A 26,816-nucleotide genomic window follows, 5' to 3' on the forward strand; every position below is an offset into this window, starting at 1 on the left:
ACTACTAGAGCAATGGTCAGAGCGTGGACAACCAGACCTAGGTCACTTCAGACTTAATTGATTGCTGCCAAAAGCACAGCTCCATTAAAGAGGAAAAGAGGTGACACATACATATCCCCAAAGCCTAAGTGCCACTGAGGCAGCTCCAAACCAGCAAAACCTTCTGCACCACATTCTGCATCCAAATCACTTTAAAACTGAATTACAGCATGAGAGCCAGGGTATCTCAAGCTTCTCCTCTGCAAACCCTGTTATCCATTTCTTCTCTGAGCACTTCAGCCCTCAGACAGCTGACGGACACACAGGACATGTAGTGTAAGTCAAGAGATTCCTGAGCTCCAGGAAATTAATATATTGGGCCAGCCACTTTTTGGCAGAGGACCTCACAGCAAGCTCGACAATCAAATTCCCTCGCTGGCAGTACTGCTTATGCCTTGAGCATGCTGGTTTCGACTCTTTAACTGACCCAGGCTTGTTACACCTCCTTACCTGCACTAGGAACTACAATACCATCTAAAACCCATGGGAGGAAGGGCAGACAACTTCCAGTCAAATTTTCCAAGTCTAATCGGTAGAGGGGGGTCTCAGCCTTCCAAAGACTTAAAAATCTGATTTTATTGCTTCAATATGATTGCTAAGAACAAGTAATAAACGTGAGTCACCAGAGGGCACTAACACTTCTACCAAATGGCAAATGCAGCCCTTCAGTTAGGGAGGCTGATAATTACATCCACATCATCATGTATATTTTATCTGGATTGAACTTCAGCCAGCTTGTTCTAATCCATGTTCAAATCTCAACTACATACTGATGAGGCACTGAGCTACGTTAACTGTTGTGGTCACCCTTGAAACACATGGAAGAGACACAGAGTCTCCTCAGACAGACCAGGGAAAATAGTGCAGGCACATGCTCACACACAATCTCAAGCCTACAGAATGTATGTGTACATCTAAATACAAATGAAATTCTGAAACAGGCATGGAGAATAAGCCACAAGTCCTGCATCTCAAAGAAACAGAATAAATAACCATTCTTAAGAGTTTGAATCAAGATCTACTTTATCATAGGGGACTGCAAGCAACATCTGCCTGGAAAAGAGAAAAGGGAAAGGGATCCCCTTGACCATCAAGCAGCAATGGATGTGTTGCTCTCTCTCACATCTGGCATCAAATCAGCTGCCATGTCACAGCCTTAGTCTTTAACAAAGGAGGCTGCTCTTTACCACTGAGAAAATAGGCAGGTTTTTAAACCACAGAAATGATGCTCAGGAGGGGCTGATAAGAGAGCTTCTTGATATTCCGACCAAGCAGCTCCAGAGCTTCTCCATGCCAGCCCAAGGTGCACACTGCAGCACAGCCAGGGAGGTTCTGGGGCAGGAAACCTTGACTTGTTGATGCAGTTGATACAAAGGGCCAAAACACACCGAAACAGCACAGACCTATAGAAATAAGGGCAAAGCCTCCAGGCCCTGCATGGTTTCTTTTCCTAGTTTTACCTAAACTGTCATTCTTGTCGTCAGGACTGTAGGACAAGAAAGACATGGGAAGAGAAAGGGAATCCTATCCTTACGGAAAAGTACACCTTACCATTGGGCTGTTGTTTGTCTGTGCTGAAGTACTGATATGTAAAAAGGTTCAAGTGACAATAAGGCTGGGGTAGGAAGCACTCTGTGAGCAAACTCAGGGAATCTCCACGGGTTCAAGGAAGACACCACTTGTGCTACATGACAGTCTACAACCCATGTGGAAGCCCCTGGGGAGTTCTGAAAACACCAGCTGAGCGTGTACTAGAGCGGCACACCTCAGAGCAGTGAGTCTGAGAGAGTAAAGATCAGCCTTATGTGCAGGTCAGGAACACTGAATTTTAAAGTACCTTGTGGTGACTCACTAGACTTGCCAGTGTTTTATTTGCTGTACTGTAAGAATTACCCAACAGGTCCCATTTTCAAGACAAACTCTCCTATAAACTGAAACACAGACTGGGAACAGCCTCCCTTGGCCACAAGCCGTTTCAACACCCATCATTTCTGCCATTCTAACCTCTCAGCGTCCACAACACACCACAATGCGTGATACACCCTCGCTGTTTCGGACTTCAGGCCAGCCTGTCCCTGCTCCCTCACCTTCTCCACTTGACACAGCTTCTCCTGCCTGCTCAGGGCCAGCACTGGGAGCCCTCCTCACACACCTCACCTGCCTGGTCCAGCTCCCACCTTGGATGGCCTCGTCCTGCTGGGCAGAAGGCCAGGTGGGACCAGCCCCCCACAGCCAGGACTCCAATGCCATTCTCCCTACAGTCCTACAAGGCTTGCATGGATCTCTGTAAACAAAAAAGAGTTGCAGTCACACATCCACATGTTCCAGGGGACTGAGCACACAGAGAACGTACTTAAAACGCCCAACTGCAACATTAAGACACACTCGTTCCAGCGGTCTTTTAAAGTGATTAATTCATAAACAGACAAAACATGAAGCCCACAAAGCTTCTGTTCATGCAGTAACTATGACACACACACTTATATTAAAAGATGATTCCTACTGCAGCCGTTCCAGGTATTTAAATGCAGAGGTTTTTAACAGAAATGTTTCCTCATTATTTTGAAAATACATTTCCAAGTCTGTTTTCTAACAGGAGCTGTAAATCAACACTTACAAGATAAATATATCATGCCTTTAGTGGCTTATACTTTGAAAAAATGCAACCAATTACACTCCCCACCCATAAAGGATATTTTCAACTCAGCTTTAGTTATTGAATGAAAGGAGGAGCTCAAATGACTCAGCTTCAAGCAAATATAAAGGAAAAGATTAACTCCTAATCTCAATGAAAAAAACAGTGGAACAAACTGATTAAGATGGAGAAGTGGCTTGTCAATTCAAATCTTTTAATATTCAAACATATCGAGCAGAACATTAGCACACTATGACTGCATTACTTTTCTGTACAAACACAGTCAACTTCAAAAATCAGAATTTACACAATTAGCTGAAGTTAAAGTTAGCCCTGTATCTCCGTTCTTGTTCCTTAGTGCTGAGCAGCATAAAGATCAATAAAACATCGAAATATTGGCATTTTTAATCTACAGTCACCAGGCAAGACAGAAGTGTGAAAAAATCTGCAGGAAACCCCCCACATTTCTACAGGAAAAAACAAACAAAACCCACTGTTGAGTAAACAGAATAACCTCAGGAAGGGGGTTTTCTTGGAGGGGGTGCATTGTCTCTATTGCACTGAGTTAAACATTTCTTATTAAAATGCAGCAAAATAAATTACAAGCTAGAATATTTCACAAGGGGCCTCACAGACACCAAGGGGCTGCTGTACATCCTCCACATGAATTCACAAGTGTTTGTCCCCCATCTCAGCCATGCCACACCAGCATCTCAGTGCAGAACACACCCCCAGCTGTGCTGGGAGGAATATTTAATTCCAGACCAGCCGGAGTGTTCCTTTACATGCAGCCCAAATTCCAAACACAGATGTCACCAGAGGGCACCCTCTCTATTCCAGTGACCCAGCTTTAGCCAACTTCTGAGCAGGACTGCAGAAAACCCATGAGCAGGGATGTGCAGAGGCTGTGCAAAGCAGGAATAGGTCTGCTTCTGCAAGGAATTCCCTTAAAAAAAAAAAAAAAAAGCCCACCATTGGAATAAAAATTAAAAAAAAAAAAAAAGGAATTTACTTGTATAGCCCAGAAATGTAAAATACTTTCCAGAGTAATCAGAGACATTGATAGGGAAAAAAAAAAATCACAATTATCAACTTCTGTACAACGTTATGCTGGGGCACTTGATGGTGCCAACTCAGCCCAGGTGTTTTGGCACCCATGTGGATCATATCAACTCCCAAAAGCAGGGTCCAAGGCAGCACAGCTCATGCAGAGGTGCCTCTGGGAGTCCTCTGGCTCTGCTGTCAGATACTACACCTTACAATAATACATGAAAAAAATGCAAGAGTAGTTTTCAAGCTTTGGTCCATCTATTATTTCTAATGCCTTGCTAAGAGTTAATAGTGTTTTAAAACAAACACCTGGTAGGCTGAAGTTCATTAAATAAAATTACGCACGACCAGTAAAACATGCCAGTTTTATATAGGTTTATATACCAAAAGGGGTTTCAAACCACCAGTTTGCATGAATATAATGTTTTACCCATTTTGTTTAGAAATAAACCCCACCACAGTACAACTAAAATGAAGTCAGCTGCAGAAGCAAGCAGCGATACGAGAAAAAGAGGAAATAATCGTCGTGCATCCCATATTTTCCAGTCCTGAGAAAACCTGAAAAGCTGTAGGCCTATCAAAAATGTGATTGCCTGGTTATCCACAGGTCCCATTTGAAAAGAAATAGTTTCCACCTTCTAGCTATCTGAGATTGCAAGGCTCCTTAATTCAGCAGAGGCAGGGAAGGAGGGGTGCAGGAATAAGACCTGTGCAAAAGCAGCTTTTTTCAGTGGAGGGATCTCTCCAATAGTGTCAGTATAGGAAACCTGCAAACAGATATACATGTCTATGGAATTTCACCAGGCCTGTAACTACTGTTAAACCCACAGGGCAAGTTACTCCAAACTATTACCTGTCATCACCACTCATCGTGGTCTGAAATATATCTGCAGAATCGCTTTTCCAGCATCCGCTACCAGAAGAGAAGTAATGCTAAACATGCCTCATGTCTAATAAACAGCACCTATTTGTCCATCCTCTACAGCAGATTCCCCTCTACTGGAAAGTAACATGCTCTGAAATTACCCTAGTGTACATGAAAGTGGCGCGACGTGGTGTTCATCCCCTGCTTGCTGCCACTGTCCACGCTGTCGCTTGTGTCCTCATCCCTTCGTGCTGCCCTGCCCGTCGTGTCCCCATCCCTCGTGCTGCCCTACCCCTCGTGTCCCATCCCTGTGCGCTGCCCTGCCCCTGTGCCCCGGTCCCTGGGCCCGTCCCTGGGGCAGGACCGATGGATAGCGGTATCTCGCCGCCACAGCCTCCGCTCCGCCCCGGCCGCCCTCCGGCCCCCGCGGTGCCCCACGCGGCTCTGCCCGGCCCCACGCACCGACACCCCCGTCCCCGAGGGCTCCACAGACAGCACAGCTGGGGTGTCCACGCTATAACCCACTCTTCAGCCCCGCAAGCAGGCACCGGGGGGCCGAACATCTCTCCCCAAGTCCCGCATGCCTCCGTCCCACAGCCAGGCTGGTGCCCCGCCGCGTACACACCGGCGAGAGGGGGCTCCGCTCCCCGCCACCCCCGCGCGAGGAGGAGGAGGAGGAGGAGGAGGAGGAGGAGGAGAGGAGAGGGCGGCAGGTGGGCGGTGGAGCCCCGGGGGGGCCGGGACCCTCCCCGGATCTGGGAGGGGACGGAGCGCCTCCAATCCCCGACCGGCAACAGCCCTGCAAGGCCCGGCGTGCGAGCCGGGGTGAAGCCTCCTTTCTTCTCTCCTCCTCCTCCTCCTCCTCCTCTGAGGAGCCGGACAATGAGCCCCGCGGAGGCGGGCGCCGGCTCCCTCCTCCTCCTCCTCCTTCTTCTTCTTCTCCTCCTCCTCCTCCTCCCCGCCGCGACAGCGCAGCTCACCTGCGAGAGGGGGGATGGATGACGGCGGGGCGGCCGCCCGGAGGTGCCGCCGGAGGGGCTGCGGTGTGTGCGGCGTCCCTGCGCGGCCCGGGCTCGGCAGGCGCGGGGCGGCCGCGGCCACACTCCCCCACACTCACTCACTCACTCTCACACACACACACACGGGCTGGGGGGGGGCGGGGGGGGGGGGGGGCCGCCCCGCCCGCGCATGCGCGCAGAGACCCCCCCCGAGCCGCCTCCTCCCGGCGCCGCGCGCGGGCCGCGCACGCGCCGCCCCAGCGCCGCCCCTCCCGCCCCCCGGCCGGCGCTGAGGGCGGGCGGCCCCGCCGCTGCCGCCCTCACGGCAGCGCTGGCGGTGGGAAAGGTCTCGGAACCAGCGCGTCCGGGCTGTGACCGGCACCGACTGCCGCGTGGGGCAGAGCAGGGCACTCGATGGCACGTCCCGAAACACCTGCAGGGACGGTTACTCCGCCGCCTCCCTGGGCAGCCCGTTCCAGTGTCTAATTACAGAATCCTAGTATTGTTAGGGTTGGACCGGACCTCTGGACGTTATCCAGTCCAACACCCCTGCCCAGGCAGGGTCACCTGGAGCAGGTGACACAGGAACGCGTCCAGGCGGGTTTGGAATGTCTCGCAAGAGGGAGACTCCACGCCCTCCCTGGGCAGCTGTTCCAGTGCTCTGCCGCCCTCACTGCAAAGTTCATTTACGTTTACATCTTCACCTTTCCTGTGAAAGAATTCCTCCTACTGTCCCACCTAAACCTCTCCTGGCGCAGTTTAGGACCGCTCTCTCTCCCGTCCCTCGTTTCCTGGGGGCAGAGCCCGAGTCCCACCTGGCCCCACCCTCCTGTCAGGGCGCTGTGGAGAGCGAGAAGATCCCTCCTGAACCTCCTTTAATCCATGCTGAGCTCTCCGTGAGGCGCTGCTCCCTAAAGAGCGAAAAGGCAACGGGGGCAAGGTAAGTAATAAAAAATAAAAACTATTGCATTGCTATGAACTCTGTTCTGAAGAGGCGCAGTGCAATGACTTTTATGATTTCCTTCTCTGCTCCCACAGTCGTTAGGGAATAATCAGTTTATGGTGGGGAAGCAAGGCCTTCAAAGTGTTTGCACCATTTCTGGAGTGAAAGCCCTCAGAAAACCACAAGGTTCTGCAAGAGTTGCTCTACAGTCGCCAGAGCTGGCAGTGCTACTGTCGTGGGGACAGGAGTCGGCATTGGCACCTTCCCATCCACAGCCCCAGCCAGGCAGGCTCCGGCCCCAGTGAGTTATTGCAATAATTAATAGCTACCATTTATACGTATTCTGAATGCTTTGAAAGCAATGCCTGATCTCATTAAATTGTGAACTGACTTATTTTCATCCTGTCGTGGCGTTAAGACAGTCACTGCTTCCTTCCCATCCATGGGAGATGGAGTTGGTAATTTGTTCCTAGACTGGAACGGCTGCCATTGGATCTATGGCCACCTGCTATGGGTTTTAATGAAATATAGAGCCACCTGCTATGCAGAATGCCTGATTTTTAATAGACTTGCAGACTGGTGAGAATACAGGTACCACGATCCAGATTAAACAAGTCCAGCAGGCTGGAAAGAGGGTACCAGCTTTTAGATCTGTGACAGGGAAATAAGGCAGGAAGGATTTGTGAAACTACAGGCACAAGTTTGACAATGAGCAAAGAATAGCATTACTGTTAGGTACAGTGCCATTTCCCCAATTTTGATAAAGCATTGTGCCTAGAAAGAGAACATTGTTTCCTCTTGGGATTTTTGTTTGTTTGTTTGGGTTTTTTGTTTGGTTGTTTTTTTACCATGGTAATCTGGCACAGTATCAAATTCATTCTGAACCAGAATAAATGAAAGGAAAATAAAATGCCAGATGCCATCCTGCTGCAAGGTTTTCAACAGGTGAGTCAGAAGATAGAAGGGATGTTTCATCAGATTTGGAAACACAACAAATTGTAATATAGAAATAAGAAACTGGTACAGAATCAGAGAATTGTTAAGGTTGAAAAAGAGCTCTAAAATAATTGAGGAATAAGACAAATGAAAAAGTAGTAAAAAACACCTCAGAAGGGGGGAAGCAATGGGATATATTTTTGTAAGCTATTCTCCTTCACTAAAGCAGGAGACAAACCACTTTTTCTTGTAAAACAAGCTTAGGGGTGTATATATAGGTTAGGTTACAATTTTCCAAAGATATTTTACAATCCTCTCACTAAATGCATCCAGAAAAACTGCCTAGTGGGTTGTGAGGAAAAACGCAATGGCACAGACCAAAAACTAACAGAGATTGAACAGGAGAAGTGTTGTCATTCATAATCATGGTGAAAGTCCAAAAGAGTAAGGTGGTTTTCATTTGGTTGTAAATACCCTTTAAATAATCTAGGAAAAGGAGACAACATTTGTAGGAGACACAACATTACTCCAAATTTTGGGGCAGATTGTGAAGATGCTTGGAGTGTGTAGGAAGCAAATATAGTGACATTCAATATTGATAAATAATGATCAGTACAGTGCAGTGGATACTGGAGTAAAGAATTCTGAGGAGGCATCATAGAGGGGTCTAAACCAAAGGCAATAGTTTCAGAAATGCTCAGGCATCCTAGGCAGTGCTTCAGTAGAAATCTCTCCTCAGTTTATGAACACAGCCATGCATGCAACACATCAAGAGACAAAATGAGAAAACAAGAAAATGTTGTCTGTCTTGCCATCATTTCATATTAAAAAGTTTTACAGGATGAGCAGGGAGGAGCACGTACATTAGACTGTGAAACTGAAATACCCAATTCCACTTAAGTTTTACACTAGAGCCCCATGTTTAGCTGCTTTTCACCTATGATTCCAGAATCTTTTCCAATACTCACTTGCTAACTCTATACACATAGCTGATGTTCCTTATTTTTTTAATTGGTACAGATCTTCCCCATTTTCCTAAATATTCCATTTAAAATATGTTATTAGTTGAATGTTGCAGCTGTGCTGTCAGATATTCAAATCACAGGAAGCAGTGAAAAGAGGAAAAGATGAAAGTATGTGGCAAAATAGTCGGTTATAACGAAGAAAGCTGCTGTCAAAAGTGACAGGAAACCAGAGGGCCAAACCTGAACCAACACAGTCATGGGAATTGCTCTGAATAAGCACAGCTGAAACACAGCCCACAGGTGTCTTGGAGTACAATATGTAACCAAAAGTATGTGTTCTGTTTGCCATCTGTTGAAACCTTTTGGGGAGGTGTTTTCTTTATCTCTTGTATAACCCATTCCTCATAACTCCAGGGGGTGGGTGCCTTCTGTTAATGGGCAGCTGTTAAACCAGGCGGGGCAGTGTTCTTTATCTCTTCCACGACCCATCCTCCCTCCAGGGGATATCTGCTGTTGATGGGCCATTGAGGCTCACTGCAGGGCTGATACAATCACATCATCCCATTGGAAGATGCTCCACCCAGTGAGAGGAGCCAGACATTCCTACCTGGATAAAAACTGGGAGTCAGAACACCAGGACAGCCTGTTTTTCACTGGATTCCCAGAGGAAGACTGGGTCCATCTTGCCACCATTGGACCCTTCTACGGGATCATCTCTGCTCCGACAAAACCACATCTGTCACTCCAGGAGGATTCATTTTGGACTGCCCCTAACACCCTGACTAACAGTGTGTCAGGTCATATCATGGCTCTATCCGTGTTTCTAGGATTTTTTGTTTGTTTGTTTGCTTGGTTTTTGTACTGCTACATTTGTATTTTTTAATAGTCCTGGTAAAGAACTGTTATTCCTATTCCCACATCTTTGCCTGAAAGGCCCCTTAATTGCAAAATTATAATAATTTGGAGGGAGAGGGTTTACATTCTCCATTCCAAGGGAAGCTCCAGCTTTCCCTGGCAGGCACCTGTCTTTCCAAACCAAGACAACAGGACACCACACCTGCCATTGCCAACTTTCATCCGAGACAGCAAATTTAGGAATGGTATTTGTCTGGCCAGCTTGCAGTGTTTTGAATAATTATTTACTATTGATCTCAGAGGTTCTTTTTTGGACATACATATCCTAGATTTTATTAGGAATGATTACGTTTATAATTCACTGCCCAACAAGCTGCATCTCCCTACAAGACTGTAACCAGCTTCACTGTCCCCAACCCTCCCAACTTACAGAGGATATAACATTTCCTTTTGCAAGCAACACCTTGCATCTTCAACATAATCTACCAACTGAGAGGAGGAAATTTATCTGTCTATTTTTAATTTCACACATGAAAACCATTTTTCCATTAGGCAACACCAAACGTGTGTGCTTCTGCTCACAAACTGCAATATGCTTGCAGGAGCGGCTGCAATGAAATGTTGGCATTGCAGTCCAGGGCACTTGTTGATGCAAATTTTAAATCTATAAAAATGCCAGCAGGGTGCATTTTATACTTTTTCATTAACAGACTACACAATTTAAGAAAAAAAAAAGAAACAGTACTTTATTAGGAGTGGACATGCGATGCTCTGGGATTAAAATTATACTCTCATATAAAATCAAAATAATTTTGCTGCCTTTCCAGCCAAGCTTCCTGAGTACTGCAGAAAAGTACTCAGGAAGTACCTTTTTAATCTTGTTACAAACGATTTGAAAGAGTATATCTTACATTTTGGAATCTAGATAGTACTTCATTAATTAATAATTGTTTGGCACTAAGTAAAGTTCTTCTATCTAGAATCTAGAAACAGTTGTTATCATAAAAAGTCATCAGTTAAAATCAGTTTGATATAAGATGTCCCAACTGGATGTCTGCTAAAGTATATATTCCCTAAGGAATGAGAATATAGTAAAAGGTTTTATTTTATTTATATAACCTGTAAATGCTATTTTCTATTCTTACTCTTTGACTAAGTTATTCCGTGAGTCTGACTGCACTTAATTCACACAAGTGTGTCAGGGTGAGAAACACTAAAGAAATGCAAAATATTGCTACATTTACTTGTCAGCTTATGAGAAGAAAATTGTGTAATTTTTTGTTGAAACTGTGTAATCATTTCTCACAATTGCAGCACAGTTGTGGTATCTAACACCTTAATTCTGTTATTTCCTGATTTTAGAGTGTTTACCTATCCAGGTCTTTTATAAATGAAATGCCATTAATATTAATTGTGCAATTAATATCCAGGTTCTAGTAAGGTGCAGTCTGTGACCTTTACACCTAACATACTCTACTTTTTGATCTGTGATCCTCTGTGATGTCCTTGCCTTCATTACAGGGGAAAATAGGAGTCAGAATTGGATAAATATAACACTGCTGTAACTATCACCATCTTCCTCTTTCCTTTTGGAGGATGTTTTTCCTTAATACATAACACACATATGTTAGCTCCTACCCCTTAATAAGGAGGATGAACTTCCTGCTTCAGTCATAACAAAATGAAATTTTCAGTCCATTCAGTTAAACTTGAAACCAAGCATAAAAATATTTTAATGTACTAAAATGTCTGTACCAGAGAAATCTGGTTCAAATAAACCCTAGACACCCTATGTGTTAAGAGTTTAGAGCTGGAGAAGAAAAACGTTACTGAGAATGCTATGCTGAAGAGTAGATGGATGTTTCACAGCTCCTCTCACTCACTCACTGTGTTCCATTGATGTGCTAATATTTGCTCCCAAAGGTGTTGTGATTAACGCTAGAACACCTCCTTAGGCTTTCACCTCTGCTTGTCTCTCATTTCCGGCAACGATCAAGTGATGAGTTGGAATTAGAACAACACAAGAGCAGTCTGAACCAGCTTGGAGTTTTTCTTAATGCTTAAAAATTCACTACTTTAAAAAGAGTGTATCCAAGCAGCAGCCTCTGAATTCGCCCAAGTATACAAGTAAATATACATAAATTTACATGTAAAGTGAGAATATACACGCATAGCCGCTTTAAAGGACTTCCTCTTTATGTTTGTAAAACATTGTTTTCCCAAGGTCAGCAAAGGCTCTTCCACACATCTCAGCAGCGAGGAAGCTGCACACAGATCACACGTTTTTTCCTCGCTGTCTCTCACACAACCTATGGATTTTTCCACAGAGAGAGAATGCTGTTCTTTACTGTGCCACCTTCCCACGCTGCAGATGTAGGGAACTCAGAACCGTGCTTTCTGTTTGAGCCGTTTGCGACAGGGACGCTGCTGGCAGCGCCGGGGAGGGAGCCAGAGGCAAAGCCCGGATTGGCAGCACAGAGGCTGAATGCAGATGTCCTTCTTTTCCTGCTTTCCTGGTGCCTCACCGGAGACAGCACGATCGTTACTGGTAAACTGCTTAAAAGGAAGCAAGCACCATTCTTTATGTCGTGAAATATCTACCTACACATTTTCCGTAAAGGATGGAGATGTTGGGATGCCTACATGATTTATGCACGGTATGGAAGTAGCACAAACATGATGATTTACAACAGGTTTTAATGACCATCTGAAGGGGAAAGATACCAAATATGGTCAACAGCAACTGTTAATTGAAACAAGTAATATTTCATCTATGTAAACAAAGTAATGATCACGTCTGCCACAAGATTTCAAGAGATTTATCTTCCAGGCTCCCTAATATGGTTACATCTGTCCCCTGCTTAAATCCTATGTTCTTGCCATCTGCTCCTATGCACTTCTTTTCACCCTCAAGCAGTGATTAAACAACTATCTGGAAAAGAAAAAAAATTATTTTTCAAATTTTGAGCAAAATGTTTAACAACTGGAAAGAAACTGGAAAACCAAACCCACAACCCCTTTGGCTCTCAGTTGTTTTCTGTGGTTGGGAATGTTACTAGTGAGATGCTCAGCTGAAGTTTCCAGGAATCTTTACATCTCACTGTACAACAGGAAACACTGCACCCATAGATTCAAATACTTTTGTTATGGAATGTAATAAATTTGGAGGAGATTATACTACCATTCAGTTAATCAGTCAAATTGTCATTGAGAGGTAATGTGATATGGGGAGATCAGGAAGCATTTTGCTTTGAAAAGAAGGAAACTTCCTAGAATTCTTTATTTGCGCTGCGGGAAGCCTTGATAGTTGTGTTCCTTTAACATGTGCTTTGTACTTACCTCTCCTTGTCCAAACGTGGAGGAGCAGGAAGGACAGAGCCACAGCTCACTCTCTTTTCTGTGTCAGGAGAACCAAAGAAGAGCAATTTCACAGATCCTGTGCTCCTGCCTTCTGGGCAAGACTGCAGCCTGCTGGCCCTCATGTGGGCCACATTAATTAAGGGAGCACTTTACTCTGCATCCATCACCCTCTGTAGCCATAGAATGGTCAGTCATAATCCATCTCTTGGTGTATATTTGGAGCCTTGAAGCCCTTGAAAGGTATTAGAGACCCACTGAGCATCTTGTTACAGAAGAGGCTTGATGCAATGACAATACTGTCATGCTAAAAAATTGCCTCATCCCTTCTCTAGGAGATTTGTCAAACTTTATTTTCTTGGGCTGTTGCTTTCTCCAACGTAGAAGCAATTATGGATATCACCTAATCATTCCCTTTAGCTTCATAGGAAGTAACTGTACTTGGTACCTCTGCTTTTCAGCCTTTGCTCCTTTGACTGGTTTGCTCTGCTTCTTCTATCCCCTACCATTATGATTGTTACTCCTTGCAAAGATGGGAAACTGGAACGTTTTGTACTGTTTGTAAAACATTGTAAAGTATTTTCAGAAATAATGCATATCAAGGCAAATTTACCCTGGCTTTTTTATCCACTGGTAATAATCCTTGTCTGAAAATCCAGGCCTGTCATTTCTACCGGGATAAATAGGTGCAGCTCCATTAAAGGCTTTGCCATGCAGTACTGGAGGGCTTTGCTATGAAGGATGCGGAGAGTCAGGCAGTTCAGCTTTAGTTTTAATAAACACCATTGCTTAAATTACTCAGATAGACAAACTACATTGTTTTACAGCCAGCATTTTTAGAACAACTTATGCAATTGTCTTGGGAATACCTTTGGGATAAGCAGAGCAGCAAGCCGTCATCTGCTCTAGTCTGTGCGTCTTGTCTGTAAGTCTGAGCTGCTGGTAATCCCTTTGGTACCATGCTGCTGCATGCCCCAGGGCTTTGCTGGGAGTTGGAATTAGGTGGATGTTGTTTTTTAGGTGGATGGATGATGTTTTGCTCCATACCTGCCTCAGTGTAAGTTAGAAAGCCAAGTTAGAGTGATGTCTTAGGTATTTACTGTTGTTACATGTTTACTATTGTTAGTTATTTACTATTGTTAGATCCCTATCTGTTATTAAATACATATTATTAGTAGATATTTAGAATAGAGACTCAACCACATAAAGGCCTTGTCAAGCCTCTAAAGGGGGGAAATTATACTTTATGTTTTAGCTTTCATATTTTTCAGATTCTGTGCTGCCTAGGTGTGTAGTTCTGAGCCTCATAGTAAATGCTAGTCAGTTCCCTTCACAGGGCAGGTAGACAAAACAAATCCTTTCCCTGCTGGAGACCAAGGACAATCCTTACAAATTTCAAGCCCAAAAAAGCATAAACAAGGAGGGCTGAGGGGAGAGAATGAGGAGGATGGAACTTCATTACCTGAAGCTGTAACTGGACAATTAACCCCAATATGTAAATGGACCAAAACTTATAAAAGTGTGAGACCTTGTGATGGGTTGTCCATTTTGTGACCATTTTGGGTTCATCGTGGGTGTAGCCCTGGCCAGGCTTTTGTCCTGCCCAAGCTGTATCCTTAAAGGCCTTTTAATAAATATCTACTTTATTCTTTTAGCTCTGTCCAGTCTCTGTTCCAGGTCAGCCTTCTCAAGGCATCAATAGTATACTCACTCATTTTCAAATGAACAAAAAAAGGTAATGCCTCAGCTACTCCAAGTACTGCATGTTTTCCTGTGTCTGTAGGGTATATCAGGATGATTTGGTTCAGCTACAGAGTCAGGACATCGAGAAAATGCTGAATGTTAGGACTTAGCAAACACTGTTCTAGACAATTTACATTAAAATAAAAAGACAACAATTAGGAAAACACCTGCATAAATATTCTCTACCCAAACTGAGAAATTCATGTATAAAATTAATCCAGGTTTCTAGATCCAAATTCTGTCTTAAGGCATGAAACGCTTTTCTTACCAATACAAATACTATGGGGGAAGTAGAGAGTTTTCAAAATTTCATTTTAAATAGAAAGGATAATAATGACATTTTCACATCCTTATAATACCCATGCTGAAAAGTCACTTTAACATTCATCAGAATAGCTTCTGATAGATGAAAAAACCCACACCAATAGATATATATATTAGAGTAAATAAGTCAAGGCCTTGGGAAGCAAGGCCTTTTTCTTGAGAAAAATCATCTGACCTGCAGCACTTGGATTAAACAGTCCAGTGTTTACAAATGTAACTCAGCTGGAGATGGTTTTTGAACTTCTGAAATTTTGAAGAGATTTTTCCTGTATACTCTGGAAAGGCTTCAAAGTACACTCAGCAAGCAAGTTTCAAAAATAAAATGGCTGTACTTTAGCTGATGTTCACCTAAAGTTTTATTGCAGTCTGAGTCTGTGGCCAAACCTGACATGTATAAGCTAATTATCATTTGCATACCATCCTTTCCCATTGAGATCCTTGGAAAGATTAAAAGATTTATTTAAATATTGAAATCTGAGTCTTACAAACCTAAACAAGATACGTGCTGACTCCGTGAGAGGATGAAATCTCTGTTTCCAGAGTTTTCTTTTACTTTTCAAGAGAGGACCCATCCATCATGAGGACGAGGAACCTCATCCCTGACACTGATTTGTAAAGAGAGTTTCTGGCAGTTCGTGGTTAATACTTTCTACAAATATATTAGAAGTAAACATTCAACACTGCTAAAATCTAAGTTCATCGCTTTACAATGTCCTCTTCAGCTACTTCTGCATGCCACGTAATATCAGAAAAAACACATACCTGAGACTCAAAGGAGCATTATTACACCTTGAAAAACTAGACATTCATTATAAATTATCCTTTGAGAGCTGCAGAAGAAAATACTTTCCCACCAATTATTCTGACATAATGTAGGATTGGAGTCGTTCATTCTATACCACAGTTTATGACATTGCTTTTGCCAACATGCAATCTGAACACTTTTCAGCACATTACAAACAGCAACTAAAATTGGACCAATTTATTATCTTGCTCTCCCTGGAGGAGAAGGGTAAATAAACAACATTGTTTTGTGAAGCTTTGTGTTTTAGATGTAGCTCAACATACTCTTAGTTTTCAGTAGAGAAGTTGAGATTGAAGAGGCACATACTGACCTTGAATCAGAAGTTAGAGTTTTCCAAGAGTCCTTCAGAAGGACCATTCTTCTGGACTCCTGCATACCGTTCAAAGAAACTGAATTTGGGAACCTCTGTCTCAATCAACAGCAGCTCAGGTGTGGTTTATGAAGATAAGAGAAATATGATATAGTGTTGATTTGGTGTTGGGAGCAGATTTTAGAAGATGAACTTAAAATCAAGCAATTTGCTTAATTATGGGCATACGACAATAAAAACTGAATAGGATACAAGTACTATATAATTAAACAGAGCATATGGAAAACATGAAAAATATGATAATATTTTTAGCAATAGATCCTTAACTTAAACACTATTTTGCATTTTGCCTTCTGGCTTAAAATTCATATCAAAAAATAAAAGAGGATTATGAACAAGAATTTAAAAGAGCTACAAGAGAAGACTGTAAAACAAGAGAAACTAGAAATAGTGTGTATAAGTGCTTTGTTCTATTGATGTTACTGAGAAAAAAGGACAAATTTCTTCCCTTCATTACCATCATCATCTTCCAGTGACACCAGAAAGCCAAGGCACTTGCAGGTACACACATCTGCAGGTCGTTGCAGTTTCTGCTCTCTTTAGATGCATATTAATGCAACGTACTTTGGCGCTGGGACTCTGTGCCAGAGAACAAATAGTTCAGCAAAGAAAACAAAGAGCTTGGAAGATTTTTTTTAATGGTTAGACACATACATGTATAATAACAATGTGCTGACAGTGCAAGCCTTACTGTTGGTGATGCTTCACAGCATAAACTGATCACTCACTAGAGAAATTTCTCTCCTTTATCTATTTTACATAAAGTTCAAGTTCATTTTGCGTTGGTTCTAGTATTTGGATTTTTTTTAGGACCAGTTATTTATAATAGATTATTAAAAGTCAGGCTGTATCAATTTTGCTTGGAGGCAGAGGGAATAAGCATGTGCATATCTGAAATTTATGTCACTGTGTATTTGGAAAAAGAACATTAGGATAGGATCTTATAAAAAAGATCTTCTGTTTCTCCCTTGTATCCTCTAATCCCATTTGAGTTAAGTGCTTATGTTCAGATCCCTACAGGTAGGAAACATCTTTCAAGACTTTTCCTTTTCAATTTAATAAATCTCTTCTGCTGGTTTCTTTCTATTAAGTAACTGGAGACAGATATTTAAACCTGTCTGCACATGGCTGCACAATGAGCCATGAGGAAAGGCTTGGACGGATGCTTGCAGAAGTACAGTGAGAAGATATTACCCAGTTCCCAGCTCTTATCTTTCATTAGCAGAACAAAATGAGGGCAGTTTGACTTCCTAGCTGGTCTACTGACCCGTGAGAATAAAGGGAATAAAAATGCCACTATGCGATAAAACAGGCAACACTTGCAAAGCAATAACAGAATATGCATAATAGCTCAGAAAACATCCTTAGGAAAATAATTAAGTAACTTTATACTTCTCTTTTTATTAGGAAAAATGTAAAGGGAGAGAGCCACTAGCAGCTGTGTGGAACAGAGCTAGCTTTTCAGGAAAATACACAGGGCCAGATCTTCCCTCCTACTTCTTTACATGTTTTCTGCTCTTCAGGCCCATGGAAACATGCCAGGAAAAATTAATTGGCAGAGGACCATATTATCTCTTCTGCATAGTTCCCATGTAGTGTCTCAGAGAAAGACTATGCAGCTAGAGAGCTGGCTGGAAAAGCTGCCTGCCTGGGGAAAACTGTCCTTGACTCCCACAGATCCCAGAGGATATGTTAGCTTTCAGCGGGACCTCTCTCTCTTGTTGATCTGAGACAAGCTGAAAAATTCTGTCACTGGGATTTCCTTCTATAGATGAAAAGCTGGGGCTCATCCGAGCATTGGGGTTTTTCCATGGGGAAGTTTTGGCCAGAAGGATGAATGCTCTCTTAAACCAAGCAGTACTGATGGGTCACTGATTGAATGCAAGGTCAGTAACTCTGCAGCTGCCTCAGAAATGTGGAAGAGGATTTGATCCTGGATAAATGAAAGAAGGAGAGTATAAAGTCCTGGGTTGCTCCCACACAACCCACCCTCTCCCTGACCCTTCATATTTTCCAGGCTCTTGGTACTCAGGAAAGAGGATTGATGTTGTTAAAAGCAGCTGATTCCTCACTTTAATATATTATGAAAATAAAGCTACAATCCAGCCTACTGATTTAGACAAGAGCTATCAACCAGCCAACCTTCATTTCAGTTTCCTGTTAAATAATACCTGTACTTCTCCTTCATGTCCAGTGGAAAATCCCATGAAGCAGGAAAAACACTCAGTTTTTTTTTTTTTTTTTTTTTTTTTTTTTTTTTTTTCCTGGAGCTCACATTGATAAATAACTTAAGTTGCCTTTCTAGTTGGGGTCTGCAAGGCATATGGAAGGGTCACAGCCTCCATGTCCTCAGCCCCTCAGCAGATTTCTGCATCCCTTCCATTAAGTGTCATTGGAACCCTGTCCCCTCCTCCATCACTTCCTGCTCCCTTTGCTCTCCAGGGCTCCTGCAGCAGGGCTCAGTGAGAAACTGTTCTGTGTGAGCTCCCTCCCATATGGCCATGCACTAATCCCCCCTCCCACACACAGTCATGCAGAGAGAGAAGAAACTATGGATGTGGAAGAGATGCTTCCTGGAGCAGCAGTGTCTGCTATCCACATTATGTCAGGCAATTAAAAGGTGCAAAAGAATCCTGCTGAACAGTACTGCCACTTTCTTAACCCTTCTTTGCAACATCTGCAGAGCTTCCAAGTATCCTGAATTTGCAAATAAAGATTTTTTTTTTTTTCAGGGGGAGTCTTAAAATTAGGAGACAGCTTGCAATCATCTTTCCCCTCCACTTAAAATGTCAAGGTACTTTCTGCAGGTTTTTAAATTATTAATTCTGCTCCTTTGTCTCTTCTGATTGATCAAAAGAAAAATCAACCCTGAACTTACTGAAGAGCAAGAGAAGATTGGAAAAAAATATCACTGACATTAAAATTTGTGAGTTTTTGAGAAAGCTCTGCTCCTGCCTATTTACATTGGAGCTTTTTTTATGTATGCAGAGCAAGGCTGTCAGGAAACAGACCATTTGCAGGTCGGGCTGTGAGCCCAGTGCCCAGCAACTCCCTGTGCCTGCACAGGGATCTCCTGGCATTACAGCCACTGTCACATCTCATTGCCTAATGCTCGCCCTGACGCCGGCTCCTGGCTGGGAGCGTGTTCCATCAGGTTCTCACTTGGGAAACACCGAGTGCCAGTCGGTGTCACCCGCCCCACTGAGCTCACCCAACGACACCGAGAGGAGCAGCAATGGAATGGTTTCTCTAGGTGGCAGATTTACTACGCTACACAAGTCACAAGGTGCCAACACGGAGTTTTATGTTAAGCAGAAACTCAGCATCAGTGTAGAGCAAACATCCTTGAAATGTCAACAGGCATTTTAAAACTTATTTCTCAAAACTCCTTAGTGATTCTTGTGAAAGAAAGCCACAGCCTTCAAACTAGGAAAAAACAGCCTCTAAGCACAGAAATAAACTCCTTTTGCTTTACCCACATCAGCGGCATGGCAGTGTGATTTGGTGATCAAATGAGGTGAGCAACATTTTGACTCGAGAGGTCCTCGGAGGTTGAAGCAAGTCACCCAATGGATTTGGGGCCTCAACTGGCCATCAGGTGCCATCGATTGTCATCTTGCAGGTCACAGCCCCCCCTCCCAGGGCATCCTGTTCTCCAGAGCCTCTGTTGTAATACAGTGCAATAGGAGGAACAAAACTGAGGATCAGAACCCTGCATTACTAAAACCCTTTAAGAACACATAAGAAACCTTGAGTTGAACTCAGTAAATAGCAGCCAGATCTCAGAGGTCACAAGAGCACCAATTTTGCAGGTGAAGCCCTTTAGAAAAGCCACCGTGCTGTTTTCAACACAGCTGTGTTCTGGCCTTTTATTCCCAGATCTCAAGCATCTCGGTGAGATTGGTAACTGTGACAAACACCTAATGCTTTTTACTTAAGTCAAGAGTTTGGAAATACAGGCTTTAAAACAATACTGAAGAGTGAAATGACTTCAGTAAAAAGCATTCGAATCAAAACAGAGGTGCATGACTGCCTCTCACAGAACATAAAGAAACATACTCTAAGCTTGTGGTTTTAATGCATACATACAACTCAGTGCATGTACATTTTTAATTATCCGTTTCGATACAACTTTATGGGAAAGAAAAATACAGAACCTTTCAAACATGCATTGAGAACAGGATCAGGACATGACACATCTCTCATCAAGTGACAAAATCTGCACATTAGAGCAGAAAACTGTCTGAAATAAGTTCCTCCAAGTGGGACAGGGAAAACGATGTAATTCATAGGAAGTCAAAATCTATGGAATCTTAAGTCAAAGTAATCTTCCTTCCCATTAACTCTTTTGGAAATTACCCAAGTAATTTTCTCAGTAAGTTGTCATTAATACAATTATCCTGATGATTATCCTTTGCACAAAAGGATTTCCCATAAAAATTGCTAGTGATAATTTTAACTTTTGTATTATCCAATACAGTAAAATAAAATAATGGTTTAATCTAATCCATTTCATTTAAGTTTGGAACAAGGCACTTGGCTAGTTATACATTATATGTACCTTCACATAAGTAGCAGTCAATGATCTGTATTGTGGCTCCTCTGGAAGACGTGGTCATACCCAGCTCCATTTGCAGGTCACTCTCTAAGCCACCAGCATTTTTTTAAAAATCATTTTCATTTTCACCTAGGGATTTCATGGTACAAATAAGGGAGGCAGACACATTTGAAACACTCAAATGGAAGAATTATCCATGACACTGTATAATGTTTGCCAGAAGATAAATGCAAATATTACTTGGACTGCAAATAACAGAACTGTGTCATAGATCACACATGCATCATGGTGTTAACCCAATTCATTTTCCAATTCCATAAACGTTGATAGTTTTTGAACTTGTTAAAGAGACCATCAAGTGTCTCCAATCCAATGCAACTGCATTTCAGTGGGCAACCCATCAAGCTGTCCCTTCAGTGTCACTCTCCTCTCTGCTCAGAGGAGCAGGCTGGACATTGAGGAAGGATTTTCCGCCTCCGAACCCTTTGGCATTGCAGAGCCTTGCTGCTGAGCAAAATCTGAGCACACCAAGAGCAGTGGCAGCTCAGTGTGCTTGTCTAGACATGCACAACCCACCCCTGCCACGTTGTCCTGTCTATCCCCACACAACAGACAGGCCTCTCTCAATGATTACTTGATTCCTCATGTTGCAGACAGCAGATGGGACCCAAGGAGAATATTAAAGTTGTTTTAGCTGCAGTGTCCCCAGGGCATCTGCAGAATGCAGCAGTGCTCCAGCCATGCCCTTTTCCCTCCATGCCCTTTCCTGTGTCAGAGAAATGAGGGTAATTCTCAGCTGTCTACACAGCTGTGCCCTTTCCAGAGCTCCCTGGACACCTGGGAAATCCTTCTGCAGCCAAAGAGCTTTACAACTGCTTGGCTTTATCCCGTGGTACTCGAGGGTCTTAGGGCAGGATGGCTGCTGCCAAACTCCACTGCCCACCTGGCACCTTTGCAGTGGTTGCAGTGGAAGTGAAAACACCGGCACTGGCTGCGAAGGAATCGTGGCTGGGATGTCTGCCATGGTCTGGGCAGCAGCGTGACTGTGCTTAGGGCTGGCAGACAAACAGCCCAGGCCTGTACTGAAATGCTGTGCTGGTGTGCCAGAGCTCCAGCACAGCTTTATTCCCAAGGCATAAACACCAAGCTTTGGAGGCACGGTTGGGCTCCCAGGCAGGCCCAGACCTGTCCTGGGCTGAGCATGCACCTGCCTACAGGATGGATGTGGTCATTCCACTGCCAAAACTGTGCAAAAACACCTGGCAACCCCTGCCTTCTCATTCTAATGCTACCAGAAAGAAAGGAGATAATACCTGACTTTGATGGTGTTTGCAGCTTTTATCTCGTGAAGTTATAAAATTTTCTGACATTTTCACAAAGTGGTCAGGAAAGAGGAATATGAATATTCTCAAGTCATACACCAGTAAAGACCCAAACTCCTTGCCACAGAAGCTCACAACCAATGTCTTTTGCCTTTGCCTACTCTGTTTGCTAGCAGCCAAAGAGTTCAAATCTGGAAGGAATTTGCTGCTGGTTTTCTCTTCCAGACTCTGGTCCCTCACGTGGGTTACTATGTTTCATCTGGCACAGGTTTCACAGACACCTGACTGCTAAGGATTTCCAAGGATCCACTCAGCTCTTGAAGAATCCACACAACTGAGACTACACCATGTTTAACTTAAAGGAAAGGACAGAGTCAATTTTATATTATGTGGGTCACTCCTGCGAGTTTTCCAGTTTGGTTTAATCCAGATTTCAATGCTTATTATGGAGAAAAGTACAATCATGAATAATAGGAAGAAGCTACTTTATTTCATTTCCCCTGTATTTTAAAATCCAAATAAAAGCTTCACAAAGTTCTGATTCACATAGCTGGAATCTATAAACACAGAAAACCATCAAAGCACCTCTAAACCTAATCCAAAAGTGGTGTTCCCTGGAGTTTTGTTCATGAAAGCTTGGCCCAAAATCATGATGGGTGTTGGGTATTCTGACAGCAGCAATCTCTCTTACAAGCACAAGGATTTCTTAATTGCACACTCTTTTTTAAAAAAATAAAACATGCTTTAAACAAAAGATAGATGAAGCAAGGCAACAGAGAAGGAAACACAGAATCAAAACACAATAAGATTAGGCCTTCAGATGACCTTAAACCTGTATGGTAACACAAGGGCTTTGACCCAGCTGCATGGTATTAGCCCTTTTCTAACTCTGCGATGCAGCTGAAATTACAAATAGCCTTAGAGGATGTGCTGATGCTCAAGGAAAAAAAAAATGGGACTTTTGAGTCGCAGTAAAGGATATTTGCTTGGCTAGTTCTGTACTTGCCATGAACTCTAATCTGGACCCGTTGCTTACAGGAGATAAAAATAATTACAGATAAAAGCTGCATAACCCAAAAAAGTCTCTGTTTCTACAGAGAAATTATCAGCTCGCTAACGCGAAGTCAACAATTTGTCTAAATTATTTGCTGGATTTTTTTTTACATTTTAAAACATGTGAACAAAGCATGTTTGTTTATCTAACCTGAGGTACTGCAAGCAGTCACCACCTCAATACAAGATGTCTAAACTGCCAGCTGCATGCCCTTTATGTGACAGAGAGAAGTCTGACACCTCAAAAATATCACAGGACAGAGAATTGGAAAAAATGGGTTATCTGAAAGTAATGAGACTTTAAAACGGATAATTTTCTCATCCACTTTTCTCATTTATACAAGGTATTTTGCAAATTTAAGCACATACATTCATGTTCCTCACGCATTCATATCTTAAAACTATTTACTTTTTCACCTCTCTTAATGAACAGGTTAAGGTTGTCAGGAAAGTTTAAAGTACCACATACAATGTCACATTTCCTGGTGGCTCTGATCCTGCCATGGACAGACATCAGGAGAAACTACTGCTGCGGTGGCAAGTGGGACAATCAGAAATATCTAATGAGAACCAAGAGAATGACAGTGTATCTGGCTAAAAACACATACCAGTGCATGCAGGCAGAATGTAAGGGTAGCTGAGCAGAGGGAAAAGATTTTCTTTGCAATGGAAGTCACAAAAAATGGTCACACGTGGAAAAGGAGCAATACAAGGAGTTCAGTGTCAGGCCTGCCAACAGCCAGCAACATGCAGTAATGCACTGCACTCACTACAAACTGGAAAGGAATTTAAGACCAAAATTCAGAACGTGTTCTATTTGTAATGAAAAGCATTTCTTCCCCCTGAGCATCTTAAAGTGTTTACAAATTAAAAGAGTAAAAAAAGAGAAAGATTTATAACTAAGTAAAGAAACAAACAGGAATGGACTGAAATCTGAAATGCATCTACCGCAATGCAATGCAGAGTAATTGTATCAAGAGTATAAAATATTACTGAGGGTCTACTTTGAAACAAAAGAAACCCTAATAATCTTTGAAATGTGAGCACGTGGCAAGCCACGCTCTGAAGAGCAAATGTAACTCCCCAGGATTTGTAAGAGCAGAACAAACACTCCCATATGTGCTCAGGTGAAAAGCACTCCCCAGATAAAGATGATCAAATTGGTATACAAACCTGCCTGCAGAAGAGGATGCACAAGATAATCCGAAGGAATTTGATTAAGTGCTTAAGAGCCTATAATGAATTCAGGAAGTAAAACACTACATTATTGCAGGTACTCGTGTATTTATGTATTACGTAAACACTGCTGGCACTGAAAGTTAACCTAAGGAGTGAAGCTGACCAAAGGCTAAAATGAGACTTTATTAAGAAAAATATCGATGTTGCCCAGACGGATTAATGGTTTGGTTCCTGTAATAAAACATATAAATAATGTTCACTGTAATAAAACCAGCCAATACTGGGTGTTACTTCATAGGGCCAGATGGGAATACTGATATTTCTGGATAAAGAGTAATTTTGGTACATCCTTCTCAGCAGAGAAGCTGTAAAAGTTGCACTCACAACTCACTTTCTGGGAGCTTTAAAAAAAGGCATCTCAGAATCATAAATTTTATACAAAAGCACTGAAATAACAGTATGGTTTTAAAAAAAGGAAGCAACCCTAAGATCTCTATCATTGTAAACACACGTGCTGGGACCCATCCAGCAGGAATCCTGCTCACCAGCTTTATGTAAAACTGAGGTTTCTATAATGTAGAACATTTCCCCCTGCTCAGAACTGAGGCTGGAAAAGAATGTATCAGCTGTGGAAATACAGCTGCTTCTAATGCCTTATAATTCCCCATTAAAATCCCAAAGCTACAGGAAAAAAATGGGTGTTTTTAGAAATATGACTTACAATATATCTTTCTGAAACACGAGGTGATACAATGAACTCAAATATGACATATAAAGTGACCCAAGCTTATCAGTGCTGGGGAAAGTCACTCCTGATGCACTTATGGATTGCACTGGTTTAGGTGACGGGATAGAGGCCAAACCCCTCTGTGATGTGCTCTTCTACCCCAGGAAAACCGTCCCCTGGCCTAGAAAGGAAAGATGATAGGACTTGGCCTACCTTTTAAGCCTGTTCTGTCTCCACACTTATTTGCATTTGAGCTCTCTAGTTGCAGTTACTGTGCCATCCTTTTTATGTAAAGAGCAAAAGCTTACTACATCAATACCACTCCCAACACCAGCTGTGTTTGGAGAAATATTCACCCTGCATGCACCTAAATACATACAAGGTTCACACGGCTGAGGTGCTGTGGGATTGAAAAAAGTGACTCCTCAGCACCTGAGGTGCATAAAAACAAATCCAACTGATCAGAAGATGAGTCTACTGTGTCCTGTGAGGTGCTCCCAACTCCCTTTCCAGAGATGGGTGTGCTGCTCATGCAGAGATGAATGCACAGTGGGGAAGGCATGTGTCTTCTGTTTTTGGTAGCAAGTGATTTTGTAACACGTGGTTTGACCACAACAGCCCCACTGGCCACAAAGCACTAAAGAAACGGTTGCAGAGGTCCTCAAGCTACTCAGTAAGAAAAATAGCACATCAGGCAGAGCAATTAATTGGCTGCTATATCCATATTGTACTGCTATATACTGGAAAATAATTGAGTGGAGTGATTTAAGCATATTTAGTTTGAAAAGTGATCTTTCCTTAGCTAGAATTGTAATATATTTTTACAAATTGAAGTTTTCCTTTTTAACATGATCACTCACTCTTGAGAGATGCAGAATGTGCACACCCAATGTCATAAGAGAGCTTTGCATTTTAAATAGTACTCTTGGATTTAAACAACGTAAATGCTCTGTTGAAAGCAATTTTAAATACACATGATTCACACTGCCAGCCTGAAGGGAGATAGGGGAATTAAAAACTGAAAGAGAGAACAATTTCAGAGCTAATAAAAGCTGCAGCAGAAGGGACAGCACAGAGCACAGCACTCCAACCCTTTTCAGAGCTGTATCTCTCCCAGCCTTAACAACTGTGTGTCAGCCCAAGCTCTCCGTAGCACTACCACACCCTTGTTGTCTCACAGAGAGGAGTATGTGAGTATTGCTCACATATTTTCTCTTTCAGAGAAATAAATTTTAAGAAATAGTGTTTTAAGACCCTGGCTTGGGAAAATAACTCATAAATGACACCAGTCCATAGCCGAACACAGCCCTGTGGAACTACAAACCCTCTGAGCCAAAAGGAGAAAATGAAGATGACTCCTGAAATCCTCACAGAGAGACTGCCAGCACAGGAACCCACAGAACAATTCCTGTGAATGCTTGGGGAGATCATCAGCAACCTGTCAGGCCTGGAGCAATCTGGTATGAAAAACCTCATCAGTTACGGACACCTACTTGTGCTGCAGAGCCAGGAGAGAAAGCATTTTCTTCTTGCTAAAAATATTTCCTTCCCCTCTTGAAAATGACAAAAGTGTTACTGTGCCTGACCTATTTTTCGTCCTTATTCATTCTCTGGAAATCCTGCAAAATTGACACCTAATTTCCAGGTGCTGTTGCTTAGCTTCCTAAATTATTAATGAGCTTAATAATGATCCCTTTTCATCATCACCTGGGTCAGGGAATAGATGCAAAGATTACAACCACATGACCACCCTCCCACCTGAGCGTTTTTATGGTATTGGAAGATCCCTTCACCAGTTTCAATCCATAAGCATTTGATACCATGGCCTAATGATAGACTATGTTGGTCTACTCTAGTTGTATCAGCAGTGACCCAGGGTAGAGCACAAAAAGTACAGGGGGAAATAGGGACCCAAACCAGGGATGTCTCACTCCTTTAATGCATTCAAGAGTGGTGCCAGCTGGAGACAGAAGATGTCAGGAGTGGGGGATTCTGCTTCCGTGCTGATTCTGACATGGGTTTGCAGAGAGGGGAGGTGGGACTGGTAAACAGGTCTGGCAGGGAGCTACTGACTGACAGAAAAACTTCAGAC

General features: G+C 42.9%; 1 protein-coding gene and 2 long non-coding RNA genes across 8 annotated transcripts in view; 1 reads left to right on the top strand and 2 right to left on the bottom strand.

Moving 5' to 3' along the window:
* RALGPS2 (Ral GEF with PH domain and SH3 binding motif 2) overlaps nucleotides 1-5,732 on the bottom strand; it is a 109,949-nt gene extending 104,217 nt beyond the window's left edge. For 2 of the 5 annotated variants that reach the window (XM_066192152.1, XM_066192154.1), the window contains exon 1: nucleotides 5,052-5,198. The gene's annotated coding sequence lies outside the window, so the exon portion shown is untranslated. The other 3 variants (XM_066192153.1, XM_066192155.1, XM_066192156.1) reach the window with 3 other exon arrangements.
* A 201-nt stretch (nucleotides 5,733-5,933) lies between these two features.
* Nucleotides 5,934-26,816, top strand: part of LOC136294441 (uncharacterized) — a 33,542-nt gene continuing 12,659 nt past the window's right edge. For both annotated transcript variants that reach the window (XR_010722404.1, XR_010722405.1), the window contains exons 1-2: nucleotides 5,934-6,527; nucleotides 6,626-6,831. This is a non-coding gene — a long non-coding RNA (uncharacterized lncRNA). The remainder of the gene's footprint in view (nucleotides 6,528-6,625; nucleotides 6,832-26,816) is intronic.
* LOC136294442 (uncharacterized) lies at nucleotides 17,871-25,043 on the bottom strand. Its single transcript, XR_010722406.1, has 4 exons — nucleotides 24,938-25,043; nucleotides 23,992-24,051; nucleotides 20,447-20,572; nucleotides 17,871-19,549 (listed from the first exon to the last, which is right to left on the bottom strand). It is a non-coding gene; the product is annotated as an uncharacterized lncRNA (long non-coding RNA).

This window comes from Chamaea fasciata, unplaced genomic scaffold (genome assembly GCF_029207755.1).
Source record: "Chamaea fasciata isolate MVZ Bird 193981 ecotype frontalis unplaced genomic scaffold, bChaFas1.0.hap1 SCAF_10, whole genome shotgun sequence".
Lineage (NCBI taxonomy): Eukaryota > Metazoa > Chordata > Aves > Passeriformes > Sylviidae > Chamaea > Chamaea fasciata.